The following is a 24,258-nucleotide window of genomic DNA, read 5'->3' as shown; positions in this document are numbered from 1 at the left end:
GTTGGTATGAGAATGTAACTTCTGACAACGTATGGTATATCTTTGTTTGTCACCGAGAGCGAAAAATGGATGTTTAGCACTGAGAACCAGGACTGGCTATGGTGAGCACTCAATACACTCAATGGTTCTTTTTGTTGTTATCGCAGTGGGTCTAACAAGACCCGCAGTGAAATAAACATATTTGTATGTCCTTGGTTCACGCTGGCTCATGGGGACCAAGGGGCTTGCCTCACCCACATCGCACATCCAATGAATGAAAAAGCTTGCCACCTTCCCATACTAATGAGAAGTGGCAATGGTGTCTTCGCCACCAATGGGCCAGGGGCGAGCACAAATCTTCACACTGTAAACCAGATTCACGGTAGGTTTATGGCGGGCTAATAAACCACTAAATGACCCCTACTGGTGGTTTAAATAACAACTTAAGTTTTGGTACAGGCTGTTTCTAAACCCCAATTTATGTCCTACTGAAGAGCTACCCTCCTCAGTGAATGAGACTGAGATTGGGAACAAAGGAAAAGAGCATCCTCACTCTCTTTTCAATAGTGCCTTGTAAATGTTGTAAGTGTCAGATGAATCGTTCTATTTATAAGGCCTTTGTTTTTCCTTACTGTAAACTCTTAAGGACACTCCACTGCCCGGCACAATTCAATATGACTGGAGCTCACAGGGGTCTTGATCTCTGCACACGGTGCACCACAGGAGTGATTTATAAACCACAATCCCAGAGCATCCCAGGACCGGGAGTGAATTGAGGCTTCTAAGTGAACACAAGTGCTATGAATTCCAATGTTAGATCAGCACAAGAAATGTCCCTAAACTCATTTCCTGCAAGTGAGAACGGGGATGTGGTTGGAGGGAATCCGGGGGAATGGAAAACCCCATAAGGAATGAGGTTGGTACCCAATTAGCTTCTTTTCATATTATGGGTTTAGGGAGGCCAAGTAATCCCAAGATGGCTCCAGTCATTTTCACATTGGCAAAGAGGAACAATATCTCTTTTTAATAGTGTGAGGTCGGAGGGAAAAAGGGCAGAGGGAGGAAAAGGGGAGAGTAAACCTAAGGAGGATTGTGAATGCACATAGTAATTCCCTGGGCATGAACATTTTGGCAACAGGAAAAAAAAAGGAGATTAAAAAATTAATAACTTGAATGTGTGATCAATAAAAATAATTATCATCGTGCAGCCGTTTTTCATAAAGCACTCCACGGCCTGAAAGTAATTTCTGACATGGATATAGGAGCAAAGCACTTGAAGCACACAATTGCCAAAAATGCCCTCTTTAAAAAAAAAAAAAAAAAGTCTTTCCTGTTCAAATCTCAGTGTGTTTTTTTCTTCTTTCTTCCTGTCTTCTATGCTCAACCGTTTGGTCTAAAGACAGTCAGGGAGCTAAATATATATTAATTAGAACTCTTGGGGCTGGCGTCAGTGAGATACAATTATACCAAACGGATGCCATTCCGGGCTCTGATAGCTTCATTTAAATTCCTGAATAAAACATGAAATATCTTTAATGAGAAATGAATATAGTTGTCAGGAGGGAGTAGTTCCGATATCGTTACTAGTTGAGATCCAGATGATGAAGATATAATGTGAATACCTTCCATTTTATATAAAAATGATGGTGGTTAGAAAAGACACATCCCTCTTCCGAGACATCATGTGTGCAACAAAAATCGAAACATGGCAGAGCCCAACAGCATCGTCTCCTCCCCAGGAAGCAAGGCATGGGCGCTTCTGTGGATTTGCACACACACACACACACACACACACACACACTCCGTCTGCTACCAGGGAAAAGGACCGCCTCCAACAGCATCGGCGACAGTGAGCACGTGCCGCTCCATGGAGCAAATCACTGCTTCCTTCTAAGAACCCGTTGAGTATGGTTTCAGAGCCGCAAACAGATTTCATTGAGCGCGAGAGAGATGTAGACGTGGGCACTTATCTGCAATCTCCATCCCCTTCAGGACGGCCCTGCTCGGCGCAAGGGGAAACAGATTCATAAAATCACTAAAGTCACACTGTCAAGGAGATGAGATCCGCATGGTTTTCTGGCTCTGCCAGGCTTCCTCTTGGATCACGGGCCCTGGGAAGTCTGAGCCCGAGCCCCAGGCTCCAGAGAAAGCCTATTCACCTGCTGGACCGTGGCTGGAATTTTCTTCTCTTCTTTCCAGGGGCTCCCTTTTATTCATTGTGTCTTTCATAATTAAACTAACAGCAACCACGTTCAGGCTGCGCCCGTCTTAATCTCAGATGAGATTCAAGCACTTTGGAAATGACACCAGCAATAACCAAGGCTTGCGATGTCTGCCGTTGAAACAGTGGGGCCAGGTCCTCAGCCTGGGAGACTGGGACCCAGAGGGAAGCCGAACTTGTGGGCATGAAGATCTATCACAGGGGGGAGCTATTTTAACATATAGACAAAAGACCACTCAGTTGCCTTTGTTCGAAGAGACAAGCTAGGACTCCAACTTTGTAAAGTAGACGGAGAGGTCAGGTGACCAACTGGGGTTGGTCAGTTAATAAACATTTTGTCTTCACGTTACTTAGCACAGGGTTCATTGGGCAAACAAATGGGCGCCCGTGTGCACCGTGCTGTGGGGAGGCACTGAGCTCCTGGGAGAAACTTCCGAACGATGTGGTCTCAAGTGATGGCTCCCCAAGGGCTATCTGCTCCCAGCCCTGAAGTCCCGTCTCGCCCGATGGGAGTGGAGTGTGACATGCTGCGTTTCCAGCCAAGTTCCCAGGTAATGTTGGTGTTGCCAGTCCAAACCAGACTTTGAAAGCAAGGAGCCAGCCAACTGAGTTCTCCAGACCCTTCCAGGCCTCCATATCTTCCTTTGCACTGCTCTCTCTGCCAGGCCTGAGCCTGCCCGCTGTCTGTTGGGACGTTGCTACATTCTGTGCAGCCTTCTCTGAACACTTCTTCTCTCTTGGGCCCCCAGATGACCTAAGGGCATCTTTTCTGCCAAGCACAGGCAATCTTTTTGTTGTTGTTATTTCTTATCGTCCATTGCTGCTCTAATTTTGTTTTCTTTCCCTTCCGGGAGACCCAATCACAATTTGGTTAATACGCTTCTACTCTTTTTTTTTTTTCAACGTTTATTTATTTTTGGGACAGAGAGAGACAGAGCATGAATGGGGGAGGGGCAGAGAGAGAGGGAGACACAGAATCGGAAATAGGCTCCAGGCTCCGAGCCATCAGCCCAGAGCCTGACGCGGGGCTCGAACTCACGGACCGCAAGATCGTGACCTGGCTGAAGTCAGACGCTTAACCGACTGCACCACCCAGGCGCCCCTATACGCTTCTACTCTTCACAAGTGACTGTTATTGTCCAAAATTGATGGAATCGACCATTTCTTTCGATCTCGTCTTTTTCTTTTTCAGATGACAATGGCCTACTCCTTATCTCTGCAAAGATCAAAGCAAGATTATGAATGATGAAATGGCATAAGGAAGGATTGGTTCTGCACAGAGAAAACTCCCCTGTCCTGACCTATTGAAGCGAGATGCCCAAACAGAAGGACCTCTGCTGGAAATAGTTTAACATGAAATAAAGCTGGGTTGGCCCAGGGGAAAGTGCCCTTGTTCCACCACCAGTTGGCTTTGGCCTTGATGTCCGAGATGCACCCTGCTCCAGCCCCCCAGGGCCTTCCCCTCTCGTGGCTGTCTCCCACACAGCTGACCTTTGTCAGGTGGACGCAGCTGAGGATCAGTTTGTGGGCTCAGACCAAGGGGTCCCTGCATACTTGGGGACACCCGTGGTCACAGCCTCCCCTACTGATAGTCTTGTTTTAAAATTTTTTTTTTTGTCAACGTTTATTTATTTTTGGGACAGAGAGAAACAGAGCATGAACGGGCGAGGGGCAGAGAGAGAGGGAGACACAGAATCGGAAACAGGCTCCAGGCTCTGAGCCATCAGCCCAGAGCCCGACGCGGGGCTCGAACTCACGGACCATGAGATCGTGACCTGGCTGAAGTCGGACGCTTAACCGACTGCGCCACCCAGGCGCCCCAATAGTCTTGTTTTAATCCAACATGGTTGCAAGACCTCCACCCATCTCCTTGTTACCAATTTATCCACCGGGGCTGGAGCTCTGCGATTTGTCTTGGTATATTCAGGCCTTGCTAACTCTATTTCCTAAGCAGGAGACAGGATGGGCACAGAGAGAGGCACCGTTTTCTGCTTCTAATTCTTCTGCCACAAATCTGGGTGACCCCTGCTCCGGGGAAGTCGGACACCTCTATGTTTGTTCCCAGGTACGTCCCGTGGCCTGCTAAGAATAGTCTGAAATGTTACATCAGAACAACCTCAACTCAGAAACTGCTGGAGCCATGGCCTGGCGTCGCTAATTAATCAGGGCACTGTGCCCAATGAGCTGAACACAGCCTCAGGGCCCTCCTCCAAATACTGTGCCTGGCAACTTCTCCAGGTGGGTTGGAGTTGGTACATCTCTGCCAAGCCCAGCCTTCACCTCTGGCCCCCAGCCCTGCTCTCATGGCCTGCCCACCTGACCTGGAGAACCCTTTACTGTGGGGACACTTGTGATTGTATCTGAGTTTAGCCCCCGTGCCTACCCAAACCAAGGCTGCTTTCCTCCATCCTGTAGAACTCCGTGGTCTTCTCAGGCCAGGTTGGGGACCTTTCACACACCCAAGGCTGATGTCCTCCTTTCTACCCCTCCACCACCCTGCGAGGACCCAACATAACTTTCAGGCCGATCTGCCCAATTTAGGCCAAGTGGCTAAAACAGCGAAATAAAGAGGGACACATCCAAAGGACAGACACTTCTGCCTTGAATACTCTCACCCAGATTCAGCACGAGCAAAACCGTTGACCATGTAAAAGTCTAACAATGACAGTAGGTCTTGTTTAGTGCGTGCACCCTCTGTGCACAGCTGAGTGTTGTTCAGGGATTATCCCACTGGGCGCTGAAACTAAAGGCACCTTAACATATGACCCCACTTACCTCTGTGGCTTCAGCTCTCACTTTATCCCCCTTCGAATTAGGTTTTCCAGTTCTGCCTCGCTGAAGAGACTCTTGCACGCTTACGTGTGTCCTATGAGGGGCCATTTTACAGACAGGTAAACTGAGGTTTGGAATGGGAAGCAACACTGACCAACGGGAATGGGGCAGAACCGAAGGTCCAAGCCTAACGTGTCCCTCAACCACTGCTATCAGCTACAAAATTATACTAGGGAAAAAAAAATCTTTCTATGTTTCTCTGTTTCACAAGTGCCGGGAGAGAACATCTTCAAAGAAGAAAGACTTTGAAGGCTTGTGTTTGTAGAGAACGGCTGTCTGTGAATACTTCCACTAGACAAACGCACTGAGGTCCTCCCTGCAGACAGTTCCAGTTGTCTGTAAACAGTGTTCTAGAGGGAAAATGGGAATGACCTATGTTCCCCAGTAGCAAACGCATCATCTCAACGTTTTAGCAGTTTGGTCTGGGACACCGAGTACAGACGTTGCCTATTTGGGGTGTGAGACCACCAGGGCACAGGGTTTTCGCAGGAAACTGCTGTTCATCCTGAGGGCTTTTCTGATTTCTTCCTCCCCTGCAGCACTGAAACGGGTAGTGAGGGTGTTGGATTGGGGGTGGAGACGGGGCCGGGACTTCGTGTTGGTAAGTGAGGCACCTGCCTTGGGCACCCCATGTGAGAGGTGCCGAAACAGAACAAAACAAAGCAAAACTTCAAGACTCAAGAAAAGTAATACTTCAGCGCAATATTCGAAAGATCGAAATTCATGCAAAAACCCACGATGGCCCAAATTTCAAAATTTTAAATAAGCACAGTGTCAGCGTTAGCGATTTTTCCTCTTGCTTTAGGCTTCAGAATGGCTCAGCACGGCAGCGGCTGGAGCTGGAATTAGGGAAGGAGATTTAAATTGGAGGGCTTATAAAATCTTTGCCAGTCAGTCTTTTTCTGATTCAGGCCGAGCCAGAAACAGTGTTTATACTAACAGAAGGTGGAAAATTAAGTTATTCAGGTGTGTGTATGTGTGTTGGCTGGCTGTTTTTCACGTTTTGGGGTTTTTTTGTTTATCTGTGTTTTTTTGTTTGTTTTGTTTTTGCAGGACAAGACTCAGTGGTTGTAAACAAGAAGCAATTGGTCCTTCCCCCCACCAACCTTGGTGCAGCCGCTCTGGGCCCCAAACCTCCCCCACCTGCTTCGAGTCTTGAGCAGAATCTAAAGTTTTTTCAGTTCTCACTCCTCAGCGAGTAAAATCGTCTGGTCACTTTTGAGTGATAAAATATCGAGCCCAGGGCCACAGCAAACTTCCAAGCTCTTAGTCAATTGAAAACCTTTCTCCTCTCTGGCTCAGGATTCAATCCATGGGCCAGGAAACTTGCCAGAAAAGGGAGCCAGAGGACCTCCTGGGTGGCTCAGTCGGTTAAGCATCCGACGCTTGATAATGGATGGCTGAGGTCTTTATCTCATGGTTCGTGAGATCAAGCCCCACGTCGGGCTTGAATGCAGAGCCCGCTTGGGATTCTTTCTCTCTCTGTCCCTCTCTCTCTCTGTCCCTCCCCGACTCACACACGACTCTCTGCCTCTCAAAATAACTATTTAAAAATAAAAGAAAGACAGAAAAGGAAACCAGAGACAGATTCTCCTCTTCCTTCAGCCACTCTTTCCACCACTTACCCTTTGCTGCTTAAGACCCACTAAAGCTAGAGCACGGTGCGCAGAAAAGCTGACGCCCTGGAAGAGCCTTCCACGGTGGATACTGTTAAATCCGGCATGGATGGCGTCTAGATGGGGCATCATCCAGATGCTGAAGCTCTTCGTCATGGAAAAGTACCACTTGGGGTGAGAGTTTTTAGATACCTCTTGTTCAATGTCATTATCCTACTGTCACCTCGATGTGAACAAAGCCACCTTCAAATGGCCATGTTAAGACACCCACAATGCTGTTTCCAATGGCTCCACAGCTAAGGCCCTTCCTGTGGTCCTCCTGGATGGATTTCTTTCAAAAGGACACAGTCCTGTTTTCTTGCAAGACTCCATTGCCAACCCCTGAAGAACTCAAGGTCATGGGTCCAGCCAAGCTCAGAATGCAGCCCTGTCTCTTAGCCTCAATGTTCCCCAAGGGCAGCACCACCTCTTATATTCATTTGCGAGTCTGACATCTGTCCCCACCCCAACGCCCACTTCTGACACCCACAATTGGCACAGGTCAAACTTTCTAAGCGGTTCTACTGAAGTACCTACCACTTAGCAAAAAAGAAAATGAAGGGCCCTCACTCCTCTATAGGAGTCACAGAAGGCTCTCTGTTCTTCAACTTCTCAATTAACTCTTAGCCTTTTCTGACATAGTCTCGAATTATTCCCTTAATAACCCACCAAAGAGTCATATATATAAAGGATGCATTTTTAATTCTCCCTAAGCAATACAATAAAATTCATACATGGTTGGATTTTTTCTCTTATTTTTTAATTTTTTATTTACTTTTTATTTTTATTTTTAAAAATTTTTTTATGGTTTTTTTTTGTTTTGAGAGAGAGATAGAGAGCAAGTAGAGGAGGGGTAGAGAGACAGAGACAGAATCCGAAGCAGGCTCCAGGCTCTGAGCTGTCAGCACAAAGCCCAACTCGAACTCACGGACCGTGAGATCATTCATGACCCGAGCCGAAGTCGGACACTTAACCGACTGAGCCACCCAGGCGCCCCAGGATTTTTTTGTTTTAAACACAAAATATAATATAGAAACAAGCACGGTTCACTATAGCATTATAGAAATAGTACCTTTTCCAGATATCATATGACATCTTATTTAGTGAAAGTGACTGACGCGCGCGCGCGCGCGCACACACACACACACACACACACACAGAACTAAATTCAGATGGAAGAAATAAAAGGTGAAACAGCAGGAAATGATCTTGGATCATGGGAAGGTAATTTCTCTCAGGCAGATTTATAGGCTTTTCTCTCAAAGCTAACTCCCATTAGTTAATTTCCTTTCCTATTGCCCTCAAGCAGGACTCTGTTGATTCATGTCTGATCTGCTACATAGTGAGCCTCCCACCGAGTCTTCCGATATGCATGTTTTCTTCCCTCTTCTAGGCCACTCTGCATACCTTTGCTACATCAAACTTCCTAAAGTAAAAGTGGCTCTTGCATCTTCCCTCTACAACCATCAATGGCTCCCTAGCACCTAGTGAATAAAGCGCAAATATCTAGGGATGTTTTCCTTCTGTCACTTCATTTCTGGTCCCCTACATACATAATATCTCCACTTGAACCAAATTCACTGTAATACCAAACAGCCGTACCTTTCTACCTCCTCAATATTTAAGAAACAGGAAGAAGGTGTAAGTGTCCGTGCAGGGTAAAGATCAGTGTAGGGGGTAGTGCTTTAGGTATAAAGGGAATTTCAACAAGGTCCATAAATATATCCCTATTATATTCCAATTGAATTGCCCCTTTCGGTGTCTATTTTCCAAATTCATTGAGAATTTGTTAAGAGGACAATCTGTGCCCTTTTACGAATAGAAGCCTAGCACCTGGCAACCAATAAATATTTGCAAAGCAAATGAATAAATGTTACATAAAGTATTAAGCGAGATCAGTTGCATTGAAAGGACCAAAACATAGTAACTGATCTAAAAAGTACAGAGCAAATTAAGTAGACAAAACACAGAAGGTATAGGTAACTTGGTCAGGACAAGCTATGTTACTGCGTAACAAACAGCCCGAGCATCTCAAGGGCTTAATGCAACAAAGCTTGATTCTTGTCCCAACGCGATTCACCGTGAATACTCCGGTTGGCAGTTTCCAAGGCGACTCTCTTCCTAGGCAACTCTTCCATCAGCTCGCTAGCCTTTAAATCTTCCTGACAGCCCTCTCCTGGGTCCTCTGCCTCCATCCCGCAGACAAGCAAAGCAGGACGTGACGGGATCTCCTAAAAGGGGGTAGGACTTGGACGGGGAAACTTTTGGAACCGGGCTAGGTGCATCTGACCCGTGTGCATCGCTCCCAAACACCTTGTATCATGTTCAGCTTCCATCTGGATTCAAAGTAGACTGGGAAGGGGTGCCTGGGTGGCTCAGTCAGCTGAGCGTCCAACTTCAGGTCAGGTCATGATCTCACAGTTCATGAGTTCAAGCCCCTCATTGGGGTCTCTGCTGTCAGTGCAGAGCCCGCTTCGGATCCTTTGTCTCCCTCTCGCTCTGTAACCGTCTCTTTCTCAAAAATGCATAAATATTTTTTTAAAAAGTAGCCTGAGAAATGTGTTTACATTGCAAAGGGGAGGAAACCCAGATGTGGTGAATACTGACAGTCTCTCCTGTACTAGATTTTTCCAGGTGCTTTTAGAGCCAGCAATGTGCCCCTCCATCAATTTGACAAGCTAGCCTTAGACAATCTCAACTGCAGCGAGATTGTATTAGTTATCAATCGCTGCATATCGAATTACCCCCACACAGGGCGTCTTTATACAACAACATTCATTATTCCACAGTGTCTGTCAGTCAGGCATGTAGGTGTGGTATGACCTCACTGGGGCCACTGGCTGTAGGTGTCTCCCAGACTACAAGGGATGTGTCAACGAAGGCTGAAGTCACCTCTCACTCAACAGGGGGGGCCGATCTGCTTCCAAGATCTACTCAATGGTTGTCGGTAGGATTCTGTTCCTTGAGTTCTTACACGGAGGCCTCCGTTCCCCGCTAGCTATTGGCTGGAGGCTGTCCTCGGTCCCTTCAGGTGTGAGCCTCTCCACAGGGTGGCTCCCCACAGGGCTTAGCTCATCAGAGTGAGCCACCCAAGATAAGCCTGGGGGAGAGGACAAAACACAAGTCCCAGTCATTTATAACCTAATCTCACAAGGACACGCTACTGTTTTAGCATCATCTGTTCATGGAGGTCGAGCCAAATTCAAGGGGAGGGTATTATACAGCCATGCATATCTGTAACTGGGGACCACCGAGAGCTATTTTAGAGGCCGCCTACCACAGAGATCAGGGGAAAAGACAACTCTAACTGCCCAGATCCCAAGCGTTGAGTAATTAAACAGGACACCCAATCAATGGCGTGGTCAAGGAAATCTGGAAGGGAGAACGACAGAGGAGATGGCGGGGGAAAAGAGAAATGGAGTCAATAAACCTCTGTTTCAGCAAGTGACGCACCTGGGGCTAAGTAGAAGCTTTACTACAAACAGGGAGAATTGTTCCTGAGGTACTGGAAACGGCCAAGCGGAAGAAGAAAGCACAATGAAAAGAAAAGAAAATGAAAATTTCAGGGGGGGGGGGGAATATGTTAAGAAGTTTTCCGTCGTGACGATCCAATCTCTCCCACGGGTTAGCCCCGGGAGCTCGGCGGGGTGAAGCGAACGACCGGGTGCCACATGCGTCATAAGTGACCTCCGTGCTTCCGGTCTGAGGACCACACTTTGAGTAGCAAGGCCCCAGCAGAGCGCCTGGCCTATGGAGACCCCATGAAAACCGTGCCCTTAGCTCAGCGGCCCTCACACTTGAGCGGGCATCACGGTGACCTGTGGGGTGGGTCACAGCACAGCTTGCTGGTCCCCTCGAAATTACATTTTATAACCTGCAAAGGAAGCTTCCCCTTCTCCCTCCCCCCCCCCCCCACCCCGAGGATAAGCTGTTTATAAACCCAGTCAAGGCCAGCACAATGCACCTCGGAGCTATTGAAACACAGCAAAAATGCCTTAATTAGGGCAGGAGCGGGGAGGGGTGTAAATCTCTCGGGGTCCCTCTGAAATAGCTTCCCTCGCTGATGCGACTAGGGGTTCCCTTTCACTTTAGAAACGTCCCTGGAACAACAAAATTAAAGCCCTCCCCCCAAAAAACGAGATTATGAACATGAAATGTGCTATTTATGACTCTCATGATAAAAGCTGCAGGAAAAATTCATTTTAATCGTGTCACTTCATAAATACGCCACAGGGTTTGGTTGTTTTCCCCCCTCTAAATTATCTCAAAGAACCTTCCAGGTGTTGAGGGGGATGGTGAGCGGCCCAAGGCAGAGAGAAAGGCCCAGGTGAGGGCGCTGGAGGCGCTCAGGGGACACTCCAACCTGTGTGTTTGCGGGACTTGGTGACCCATCATGTGGCTTTGGGGCTGGCAAGGGGCAGACCGTGGGTGTCTTGTGTGTTGACCTAAGGGACCGGGGCTTCATGTCGAAATCTAAAGGACACCCCTGAGCGTGAGGGAGGGAAGGAGCAGACATCATCAGTGCGTTTTGGGAAGGCGACAGTGAAACAGTCGGACAAAGGAATCCTGCGGCCCCAGAGCGAGGAAAGCCTCCCTGGCCAGAGACTTCGCAGGCGTGCGGGCAGGGGACGGGGCAGGACCTCGCGGAGACTCAGGCAGCAGGTGCACAGGGGGTCACTCCTCTTCTCCCGGAGGCACAGCCGAGCAAGTCCGCTCACTGAAGATGAATTCGTGACCTTGCTCACACGTCTTTCGCTTGTGTCAGGAGGAGACCTTTTCCGGCTGTTTTGATCCCAGGTGTGAACCTAATCCATAAACCACATCCTCCCCTTGTCTCCGGTGCCCTGAAGCCCTCAGATGCTTTCAACTGCCCGATGATCCATCATTTGCCTGCTGTCCCTTCTCTAAGCGTATTGACTTGTCTCTGTTTCTCCAAAAAGCTCCCCTCCAAATCTGTGTTTTTACAATTGGCTGTTCCCTCTGCCTGGAACACTGTTCCCCGTGATTCTAGCGTCCGTGGCTCTTTCTCACGCTTCCCGCTCCCAGGGCCCCACATCACCAGTTTTTCTCTTCCCCCAACCATCGTCATCTGAAATGACCCAGAATTCTTCTGTGTGAACGTGTTGATTCTCCTCCTAACCCCTCAGTAAAACGTCTGGGTCATGAGAACAGGGTTTTTTCTCTGCTGTCTTCATCGCTTCCACCTCCGTACCTCCCACAATGCCGGGCACATAGTAGTTGTTCGATAAATTCGGATCGAATGAGTGGCCCAAGGACCTGGGAAAGCGGAGACGATGGAGTTGAAAGAGGCTCTTTGCGAAGGAGTCACCATTTAGGTCTCTTCCCCCGAGGACACTGCATCGCTCTCTTTTCACACTGATTCCCTGGCAAGGAGGGAACAGACTGGCATCATTACAAGAGCAAATTCCCGGGGCGGAGAGGGTAGAATCGGTCCCGCAGCAGGTTGGTCCCAGTGGATGCCAGTTCCGGCCAGGGGAACGCTCACTGCTCGCTTTTTCTCTGGGCAACAGCCTCTGATGAGAACAGCCACCTCGGCGACCAGACAGGAGGCATTAAACATTAACCAATGGAAGAGTCCATCGGCTTCCAATCCCGGGTTTATAGACAGGAAAATGCTGAAGGACAGGTGGTCTCTGTAACAGAGGTGGCCTCGGAGAGACATTTCTCTTGCTTTTACTTTTTAATTAACTTTTATTTTCAGTATTCCGTCCCTTTTTTTCTGCCCCTGCTGGCATGATAGAGAAACGGTAAAAGGCTCACCACTGTTCCCAGAGCCGCCCAGGCCACCTCACCATCCGCCTGCAAGGGGGGGGGGGGGGGCAATCTTTCAAGACGGCTCTGTCTTGGGATCCTAACATTGCCAAGCGGTACATTCGGATTCTTCTAACGTGGCCCCCGATCGTAGTTCTTAAAGCTGAAGAGTATACTTCCCCGTGTCGTACTGACAGTCTCCTAATTACCCGTTCTGAGCCCTGTGAAATGGCATCGTGCCCACTTAAAGATCTCTACCGTTCTCTGCAAGACGCGCCAGTGAGTTGAGCGTAGTTTTATTTTTTTTTTAATTTTTTTAATGTTTTATTTATTATTGAGAGACAGAGACAGAACATGAGCATGGGAAGGACAGAGAGAGAGAGGGAGACACAGACTGGGAAGCAGGCTCCAGGCTCCGAGCTGCCAGCCCAGAGCCCGACGTGGGGCTCGAACTCACCAACGGTGAGATCATGACCTGAGCGGAAGTCGGACGCTTAACCGACCGAGCCACCCAGGCGCCCCAGTTGAGTGTCGTTTATTTAGCGTCTATCGACGGTGCCTGAAGAGGAAAACGAGGCTCAGTCCACGGCTCCCTCCACCGTGTGGCGGCAGGATGGATATATTCCGACCGAGAGCGGGGTGCTGATTAAATCAGGCACGCACGTGTATGCAGGTGTGCATGCATGCACCCATTCACGAATATAATAGAGCCGTGATCACCAGGAAACACGTCGCATCTTGTTTTCTGAGGGTGCTACTTTCTAACGGCCGTGATCCCATTCGATGGGGGAATGTCTCTGGCCCATGCTAGTCATTGTATAAACCTCAAAGTTGCAGCTCAGGGACCCCTGGGTGGCTCAGTCGATTTAAGTGTCCGACTCCTGCTTTCTGCTCAGGTCGTGATCTCACAGTTTCATGGGCTCGAGCCCCGCATCGGGCCGCACAATGCCTGCTTGGGATTGTCCCTCTTCCCCCCGCCCCCGCCTCTGCCCCTCTTCTGTTTGCTCTCTTTCTCTCCCTCAAAGTAAATAAACATTTAAAAAATGCTACAGCTCAGAGAGGTTGAGTAACTCACCTAAAGTCACACAGCTAGTGAGCGCCAGGGCCGAGGTTTGAACCCAGGCAGTCTGAACTCCAGAGCTTGAATTCTTAACCTCCTCACAAGGCCAAGACATATGGGTATGTCCTGGGGAAGGAGGGAAGGAGAAAGAAAAGTGATTTTGGAGCTATAACAAGAACTCGGTTGTGCAAGCTCTACAATGTCACTAGAAGTCATTTGGACTTTATTCTGCAAGTCGGAAGGAGATATCGGTGTTCGAATGGGGGGTGTCTGAATAAAGGAACCGCTAGCTCTAATACTTCATTTATTACTCTAAAACGTTGTATGTAGGGGCGCCTGGGTGGCTCAGTCGGTTGAGCGTCCGACTTCAGCTCAGGTCATGATCTCGCGGTCTGTGAGTTTGAGCCCCGCGTCGGGCTCTGGGCTGATGGCTCAGAGCCTGGAGCCTGCTTCCTATTCTGTGTCTCCCTCTCTCTCTGCACCGCTCCCCCCCCGTTCATGCTCTGTCTCTCTCTCTGTCTCAAAAAATAAATAAACGTTAAAAAAAAAATTTTAAACGTTGTACGTCTACATACTTACCTGTCTGCTGTTTGCATATCGTGTCTCTTCCTTTACTAGAATGAATGTGTCCCAAGACTAGGCCTTCGAGGACCCATCCTCAACACCTACAACGATTTCTGGCACGCGTCAGGCACGCAATCTGGTAAATGAATGAACCGGGGACGCCAGGTTTAAAGTTCTAGCGCCAGGGCACCTGGGTGGCTCAGTCCGTTAAGCGTCTCACTCTTGACTTCGGCTCAGGTCGTGATCTCACTGTTCACAGGTTCAAGCCCCGCATCGGGCTCTGTGCTGACGGCACAGAGCCTGCTTGGGATTCTCTTCTCTCTCCCTCTCTCTGTCCCTCCCCCATTTGCTCGCGCACACTCTCTCTCTCTCTGACAATAAATACAAACATAAAACACTTTTTTTTAACGTTTATTTATTTTTGGGACAGAGAGAGACAGAGCATGAATGGGGGAGGGGCAGAGAGAGAGAGAGGGAGACACAGAATCGGAAACAGGCTCCAGGCTCTGAGCCATCAGCCCAGAGCCCGACGCGGGGCTCGAACTCACGGACCACGAGATCGTGACCTGGCTGAAGTCGGACGCTTAACCGACTGCGCCACCCAGGCGCCCCCATAAAACATTTTTAAAACATACATAAATAAATAAATAAAGTTCCAGGGCCATCCCAAGCTTGGATCACCTGGGTTCCTTGAACAAAACACACCCCAGCCTCCCAACAGGGCTCTGCCATGGGACATGGGTCAAAACGGCCCAGAGTCTGGGTACAAATAGCTTGGCCTCGGGTTTTCTTAGTAGGCAAGATGGCCTTATCCTGGTCTGCTGGTTGGAGCGTCCCTCTCTGGGTTGTCTGACTTGCTAGGGTCTCCCAGCAGAGGAGGTCACCCCCGCCTGTGTGCCACACCATCTCTCATTACGATTAATTATCGTATCGCGTGGCTTCGTCTGAATGGTAATAAAAGGGAAAAAACAAACACAAAAAATCCAAACCAAAACCCTGCGTCTGGACTCACCCCTCCCCGCTCACCCCGGCCCCTCGCTTCATTGCCTCTTCCGCGTCCTCCACATCGACTCCGGAGCACTTAACCTTCTGCGGGATATTTTTATGCTCCATTTTCTGTGCCATTATGAAGGAGAGGAAAGCAAATGGAGTTCACTTTGGACGGGCACGGCCATCGCCCACTGATGTACTTCTCCACCCTCCCCTCTTCCCAAAAGGGAGACACAGATGCAAAGAGAGTGAAGGTGTTTTCAAATTACACGCCTCTCCGGAAGTCAGGGAGGCAGGAACAAATGCCTTTCGCCTGGAACGGCAAACCGGCAAAGCACCTGTAATTGACCCGTACAGACAAAAGCATTTACTTAGTAACAAACAGACCAGCACACGACCAAGGTAGCTGTCTTGTTTACACTCCCCTGGGGGCTTGGGCTTCTCCTTTCTCACATCACAAATAACTACTTGTTTAACGTCTACTTTCACCGACATCATTATGGTTACCCATCCTCATGAAACTTGTAGCTTAAAACAGAGCCAGGTTATCTATTCGGCTCACAAGTACTCAGTGTGGGGTCAAGCTCAGCAGCAACAGCACCTGGCAACTGCCTACAGGGTCCCTTGTGGCAGCTCCACTGGAGGGCCTGGACCATCCCCTTCCAAGATGGCTGAGGCACAGCCATCTTGGTACGTCGTGCTGGGGAGTCAAGTCAGGGCTGTTGGCGAGGGGGCTCCACTTCCTCTCCAGGTGGATAGCTCCACCAGACCATTTGGGTTTCCTCATGACAGGACAGCTGGTTTCCAAAAGCAACGTTCCAACAGACAGGAGGTAGAAGTTGTTGATCTCTTAAGACGCGGGCCCAAATACTGACTGTGTTGAATTTTATGGGTGTTCTAGATGTAGTCGTAGCCTCCAATAGCTCAGAGTAAGCTCAGACCTTATCTGAAAATAGACTGTGCAAATTTAGTCAAGTTAAGGTGAGCTCTAATCCAACATCACTGGCATCCTTATAAAAAAGGGCAGAGGCGCCTGGGTAGCTCAGTCGGTTAAGCCTCCGACTTCAGCTCAGGTCATGATCTCTTAGCCTGTAAGTTTAAGACCCACATCGGGCTCTGTGCTGACAGCTCAGAGCCTGGAGCCTTCTTCCGATTCTGTGTCTCCCTCTCTCTCTCTCTCTCTCTCTCTGCTCCTCCCCTGCTCACACTCTGTCTCTCTCTCAAAAATAAATAAAGGTTAAAAAAATTCTTTTTAAATATTTTTAAAACAGGGGGGGGAAATTAGACACGGACACAGACATGAACAAAGAGAAGATGATGTGAAGACACCCAGGGAAAATGTCTTGTGAATGTAAAGGCAGGGGTTGGGATGCTACATCTAGAAGCCAAAGATTGGTAGCAAAACCACCAGATGCCAGGGGAGAGGCATGGAATAGATTCCCCTCTTCGAGTTCTTAGAAGGAATCAACCCAGCCAACATCTCACCTTGGACTCCTTTTCTCCAGAACTCTGACAGAATGCATGTCTGCTGTTTAAGCTAGCCAGGGTGTGGCTACAGCAGCTTTCTGAAATCCATACACTGGCATGGCATCACCGTGACCCCAAGAAGCCAGTCACGGGGGCAGCCCAGAGTCCAAAGAAATCTCAGGGCGATTGTCAAAGAATTCTTGGCCCCCGCAGATTTGGCAACCGACGCTAGGGAGGCAGTCTTGTTTCCCACCGTAGCACCCAGTACCTGAGTGGCAGACGATAAGTCTTCTTTGAAAGAAGTAAAACAAATAAATGGTCATTGTTTTGTTTGGGACTGGGACTCACATTGATTTCAAGCTACGCTTGTTAACGTAACAATCTTTTCTGAAGAAAATCCTGGCTTTTAGGAAAGACAACAAATGGCACTGTCCTCATCGGTGCTGTGTGCTTCACTTCCGCATTCTAAGTCACAGTAACTCAACGAAATTTCCGACCTCCGTCCTCTGAGCCCTCAGATCACTGTGGGTGTAGAGGGGAGGGGACCCAGTGCTTGGTTGGAGCTCCAGGGGATAAAGCTACTGCCAAAGAATCATCCTAGCACTGTATTTCTAGCTTTCGTTTCCATCGGTGACACGCAGGAGCCCCTGCATGCCTTTGAGAAGCTCTACTTGGAAAGTCACCCCTCTATGCATACGGCAACACCGAACAAGAGTCCCTGTGGCTGAGATCCCTTCGCGCTAGGACTCAGGAACCGATCCTTATGCTCCACAGTTCCCTGGGAGGAGGTGGGGGCAGGAATGACAATTAGAAAAATCAGAGGAGGAAGAAGAGGAGAACAAGAATTAGACCTTACTATCTAGCCGGTGTTTTACGTATGTTTATTTAATAATCGCTGCGAAGTATCTATGTCTTGGTACTATTCTTCCTGTCATACGACCGAGGAAACCGAGGTTCAGAGGAGTTACAAGCCTTGTGCCCACGAGAATGGTGAGAATGGGATTCGAGTTCAAGGGCGTGCAACTCCGAGGCTGCGTTCTTCACCGCCAGGTTGAGCCCCACAAGCAAAGTGGATGGACCGAACTTACAGACACCACAGGGGGCTGTGCTCACGTGGGGTGACCTGTAGAGAGGGAGTTATTAAAAAGTCGCCCAGCGCTGTGATGGAAAAGTGATGGAAGTCCTGGGATTCTGGAATCCCTGTTCTCTGGCGACACCCTACCTTCTCCTCCCAATTCCAAGTTCCCCCAAAGTGCACGAAATCCCACTGTACAATTTCAGACCAATTCGCACACACACACACACACACGCACACACTTCCTTCCTCTGTGTTATTCGTCTTCAATATACCATCGGCACTTTCTTAATAACTGTGGTCTCCTGGGGACATCACGTGACCCATATCAGTTTCTATTTAGGATGGACAAAGGCAGGGAGGAGAAAGCCGGACCCTGACATTCCACCAGCCCGCCTCCCTTTCCTGGCTGACATCTCTGTCCACAATGGTTCAGGTCCAAAAATCGTTATTCATTGTGCTCCCCTCCGCCTTCTCGGCTTGATACTGGAGGCCTCACGGTCTGGAGGAAGAAGGGAGGGGGGAGAGGGAGGGATGGGAGACAGGAGGGCATCACTGATAAGAACAAAGGGCCAGCCAAGTCCGGAAGCTCATGGAGCACACAGCCAAGAGGAGCCGAATTCCAGCAACATGAAAAGACAGTGAGGAAGAGGAGTACAGGAACTTCCTCTCCTTGTGGTGTGGTCCCGTCATAATGGTGTTGTGGTTACGCAGCAAAGGCTCATTAAAACAATAAATAAACCACAACCACTATAACTATGAGTTCTCTTTTCCAGCCTGCTTTGCTGAAAGACAAGGAGGCTGGGTCCCTGTCTCCTGCCATTTACTAGCAGTGCTCCTGGTATATGGCAAAATTAATTTAGAACAGGGAAGGACAGCAGAGATCCCTTATGCTCTATTATATTGTACAGGATAAGAGTGAAGAGAGAGGCGTAGGTATCTAAGTACGCCGTAAAAAGGACTGTAGTTGGATCTTTCTGGATAATAATGAGGTCTCGATGCAAAGTTAAATTTCATGTTCAGAGCTCAGTTTTCTTTGGGCTCTATAGAAGTGTCTTAGCCCATGCTATCACGAGAGAATGTCTGGGTGCATTTTCCAAATGCTTCCCTGGGAGGTACATGCATTTGAATTAATGAAAGCGGCAGAAATGAAAAGCCAAAGCAGGTACTTCAATATAACCCACCGGCACTTTAAAATTCCCCACTTGTCCGGCACCTTTTTCCTTCACTCATTTAAAAGTCCCAACAGCTTCTCGTAGGATAGATACAAATAACCCTGTAATTCCAACAGTACAAGATTATAGAAGGATTTCATCCTAAATTGGCCATTTCTTAAATGTAAGTCTGACCAAACGATAGGTCATTCGAGCTCCTTCTCAATTATCATATAAATGTATCTGGCAAACACACTTGTTATTCCAAATCTCCAAATCACAAGCGTTCCCCGCTCCGGGCCGCGTCATATCCAAGCATTTTAGCCTGTCCTTGAAGACCCTTCTAGTTTAACTTCTGGCCCCTCCTAGCTCTCAAGTCCCGTCCCACACAGGCAGGTCGTGTGAGCTAATGTGGATCTCTCTTTGTGCTGTGAATAGGCCGGGGGTGCCTTCTGGGGATGGAGCCACATACACTTCCTGCCTTGCCTGTTCCCTGATCTCTCTCCAGTGGTGCTGCCCACAGGCTAAGGGCATGAACTTGGGGCACCAGGCTGACCTGGAACTGAATCTCTAGTCTGCTACTTGCCAACGAGAGGACTGTGGACGGAAAGAGCCTGGCTCAGTTCAAAATGATACTCGAGAGTATCACTGAACCCACAGAATCCTTACAAGAGTTAAATGAGCAGATATATACAAAGCATTGAGCACAGCGCTTGGTATAAAGCAAGGACTGAATAAAGCCAGAAAGTTGCCACTGTTGCTACAAATATTATTACCTGCCGTTGTCAACATCCTGCAATCCTATCAAAACGTAAATGCATCCTCCAAGATTACTCTAGTGGAAGCAATCTCTCCCCCCTCTGAAATCCTGAATCGCCATTCTCGAGGGGATTTCTCACATAGAGCCTTCTGATGTAATGATTTCAGCGCGGTAAGAAAAAGATCTAGTGTGTGTTAATCACTCTTCCCCCCCGAGCATTTTATGTGCATATCTTACTCCCCTCAATAGCTCTGAGAGCCCTGTGCTCTTATAATTCCCGTTTCGCAGATGAGGAAACTGAGCTCCAGCACAAACAAGTCATCCATCTGATATCTCATGGCTGTTTCAAGGTGACAGCTGCATTCAAAGCCAGCAAGGCAGGCTCTGGGGCCTCTGCTCTTAACTGATACGTTGCTTCCTCCTCTCTGCTAATCTCTTACCAGGGTGAAAAGTGAGCACACCAGGCATATCCCTCCTCTTACGATAGCCCGGGTCCTATAACCTTATTACAAGGGGGGGGGGGGGGGGGGGAACACAGAATTAAAATCGCAGACGTGGCCTTGAACTCCATTTTAGCCCCTTCATAGCGGTGAGACCTTGGGCAAGTAATGTAATACTTCAAAGTCTCCATTTGCACAGGGAAAGTGAAAATTCTTAAAATATTAGCAACAATATATATCAAATTAGTACCCACCATATGGCGGATACTCAACTAATGTATTTTATTAACACGTTTGAAGACTTTAGGGAGTAGAAGTTATGTTTTGTGCATTTTCATTTTTTTTGGTTCCTCTTCATAGAATCTCAGAAAGAATCCTCCCCATTCCCTTGCACAGAAGAACAACTCAACATCTATTTTCTGGTCTGAATAAGTGAAAGCATGAATAAACGCCACCTGGGTGATGCCAGCAAACAGCTCTAGAAGAGCATGGAAAATGGTCCCATTAGGCTGTTTGTACCTAAAAACCTTCTTGATAAAATAGCACACAGTCTTTTATGTTGCGGTAACGTTTAGAGCTTCCCGGAATATCAACTGAGCTCTCCAACTCCAAGGCCACTGTGGTGTAAGGTCCAGGGCTGGTCTGAGACTGACTTGAAGGCAGACAGCACCACCTACCGCACTAGGATTTCCCACGTTCCAGAAGGAGGCCCCAATGGGAGCCAGTTCAAGGCCACGCCGCAGCACTTAACGCCAGTGTAAACGGAGCCTAAGCGAAAGCTACGTGATTGCAAAGGAGACAATGTGTCCAGGAAGCGGAGCTCACTTTGCTTACTCTCACTTCCGTTCTCCGCTCTGACTCCTGTTCGAGTGTTTCCACGGCTCCAGAAAGGGCGGTCACCACCACCCCCCCCCCCCCCCCCGCCAGCGCTGATCTCAGCCGTCCTTGGGGGACCACACTGGAGAACCCCCGCGGCTCGCTTTCTGCATAATTCAGCTGCACATCTCTAAGAAGTGTAACTTTTGTGCCCATGCTGGTGGGCGTCACGGGGTCTTAGTTGCGTGGGCGTTGAGCCAAAACATTCAACAGCAGACTGACCTCGGAAAGGAGGCCAAGGTCGTCATTGCTTGGATGCCCACCTCTCCTCAGTGAGTCCCACAGGCAAACAACGTTTGGTTTCAGACTTAGTTTATCCGCACTTCTCCTCGGCGTCCGCGCATTTGGCGACGCACCCTTCGTCGGCGCATTTGGCGACGCACCCTTCGTTGAGGGGAACAAGGAACGAACCTCAGATTTCAGATCCATGCGTGTTGGGGCGCCTGGGTGGCTCAGTAGGTTAAAGTGTCTGACTCTTGATTTTGGCTCAGATCGTGATCTCGTGGTTCATGGGATCGAGCCCCGCGTCGGGCTCGGCACTGAGCGCGGAGCCTGCTTTGGATTCTCTCTCTGCCCCTCCCCTGCTCTCTGTCCTCTCTCTGTCTCGAAATAAATAAATAGACATTAAAAAAAAAAAAAAAGTCCATTCGTGTTGGACCGGCTAACTCTGAATTGCATACTAAGCCATCTGACCCGGGGCTTGGTGTTTATAGTAGGCTCTTAATAAATGCCCGCTGGGTGCACACCCGGGAAGTGGGAGATGTTTTCTCCCCCCGCCTGATGCCCCGCACCGTGGGCACTGTGCAGATCTTGTGGTCACACTGCCCTAGCCTTCTTCTTCTAGTACATCAGTCCCCAGCTCTGCTTTCCTGCCCCTAAGGTCTACAAAGGATCCCGGTGCCTGACCTGCATGCGGTGGGGACCCAAGCGACAACACCCTCAATTAAGGAGAGGCCCGACTAGGGTTCACTTCACTGGCTTGTTCCCAGTGACCAGACACAGGCTTAGAACAGAGCAGGTTCTCAGTAAATATTTGTAGAATGAGTGGGTGACCGAATGAAAATACTCCCAAGGAGGGGCGCCTGGGTGGCGCCGTCGGTTGAGCGTCCGACGTCAGCCAGGTCACGATCCCGCGGTCTGTGAGTTCGAGCCCCGCGTCGGGCTCTGGGCTGATGGCTTGGAGCCTGGAGCCTGTTCCCGATTCTGTGTCTCCCTCTCTCTCTGCCCCTCCCCCGTTCATGCTCTGTCTCTCTCTGTCCCAAAAATAAATAAAAAACGTTGAAAAAAAAATTTTTTTAAAAAAAGAAAATACTCGCAAGGAGAGCCGTCGCGGAAGGAAGGACAATGAAAAGAAAAGAGTGGAGAGACGGAGGGGAGGAGGAAGGGAGAAGAAGGGGGGGGGGGGGCAGGCCTCTGAGGAGGAGGGTGGAAAAAGAGCCAACGCATGTGTCTGCCTCCGTAGCTCAACCAGGAGGACCTCTCGGTTCCACGGCCTCTGTTTCCCTGGGTCTGTATGTCTGCTCTGTCTTCTGTCTGTACTGTGTCTCTTTCCGTATATCCCTCCGTCTTGCCCTTGCCTTGTCTCTCTCTGTCTCTGGGCCAGTTTCCCCGTGTCTCTGTCTGCCTGGCTCTCTCCTTGCCTCTCTGTCTCCCTCATTCCCTTCGCGTGGCTGTCTCTCTTTCTCCCCGTGTCTCCCTGTCTCTGGCCCCGTCACCCTCTGCCAAATGGCCTTCTTGAGCTGTATCCAACTCTCCTCCTGAGATCCAGCACATTCCGCAACCGTGTCCTTCCTTCCCACCCCTCCCCTCGTCCCTGACGAAGACCCCTGGTAGAGATCCTCTCTGCCACTCATTTAAATCCCCGGGGTGAAGGCTTCTTCACGGCGACAGCAGGACTTGGGGGGAGCATGCGTCCCCATCTTCTCGGCCGCGGTAACCACATAAAAGCCTGAGGTACAATGTTCCGGAAGCACATTTCCTCGTTGACTTTCCCTGGGATGGTCCAGAGAAGTCATCCGTCCCTCGCTAATTTGGAAACTCCCGAAATTGTATACACCAGAGTGGCCTTGGGGCTGCAGACAGAGGGGGGCCCGAAGGAGAAAGCCATTTGGAAGATCTCGCCTTTGTGTTTTCCTGTGATGCGGTCCAGGCGTTGGCACACTGACAGCTAAATGGCAGGCCTCCCTCCCTGGAACTCAGCTTACCAGACTGAGCAGCCCAGACAGCAGTTTAACCCGAGGGTCAGAAGGCTGCGAGGCGTCTCTACCAACTGGCTGCCTTCCCACCGCCTCACTGAGCTCCTCCTTCCCGTATAGACCCTGACAGGAGGGGCCATGCCACGGGGCTCCCCGCTAGGATTTAGCTACAAAGAGCCATTCCAACAACCCCGTGCCCCCCCTCATTTTTAATTGAATGAAACTCAACACAGATTCTTTATTAATACCAGAGACATCCTGAGTTGCCAGAGATGGGAGTGACTGCACGTCAGTTGGGAGTGTGCAAAACACACACACACACACGCACACACGCGCATGCACACACACCAGGGTGGGTATCTGAGTCACCGTGGGAATCTTCAGTTGATTAAAGGTGGGGGTTGAAATGCGTCTCAGTGAGCAGAAAAGAACTTACAATCTAACATCTCAATGGTACCAGATTTCAAAGGGCAGCAAGATGTGTTGAAATGCACATACATAATCACCAGGGGAATTAACAGATTTGCAGAAGTTATGCTTGAGAACATGATGTGTAGCTGTAACACAGCACAATCACATTCCCGTTTAATTTCATTAGTGCGAAAATTCAGACTAGTTGCACATTGCCATTTCTTTTTGCTAATATTAATTTCGGGGGTGTTGAAAGAGCACATTTTGAAGTGTTTTCTTTTCCACGGATATTTTGAAAGCAAAATCGCATGCTTCCGTAGAGCGTTATCTATTTAAGATCGTTTCCCCTCTGTCTTTTAACCTTGATCTCACAAACCAAGTTAGATACGTGGAAACCCGACAAGGAAGCTACAAAAGCCACAGGCTTCTGGTGCAGGAACTTGTGGCATGCTTTCTTCTGGCTGTTTCCTTTCCTTTTAAGGGGGGGGGGGAGTGAAGGGACGGAGAGACAGGGAGAGAATCCCCAGCAGGCTCCATGCTCAGCACAGAGCCGGATGTGGGGCTCAGTCTCGTGACCCTGAGATCATGACCTGAGCCCAACCCAGGCGTTGGATGCTTAACCAACTGAGCCACCCAGGCACGCCAGGGTATGAATTTTAAAACAGGGACTTGTGTGATAAAAATTACAGCAGGGCTGTATCAACAGAAGAGAAGAGAAGGGATATGAATTTGAGCAGTGACTGTTCAACAGCACGGCGTGGCTTCGTTTGATGTACACTTGAGTCAGAAACACACACGTTACCGTAT

The sequence above is a fragment of the Prionailurus viverrinus genome, chromosome B3 (assembly GCF_022837055.1).
Source record: "Prionailurus viverrinus isolate Anna chromosome B3, UM_Priviv_1.0, whole genome shotgun sequence".
NCBI classification, from domain to species: Eukaryota; Metazoa; Chordata; class Mammalia; order Carnivora; family Felidae; genus Prionailurus; species Prionailurus viverrinus.
Note: the sequence above shows the minus strand (reverse complement) of the source record.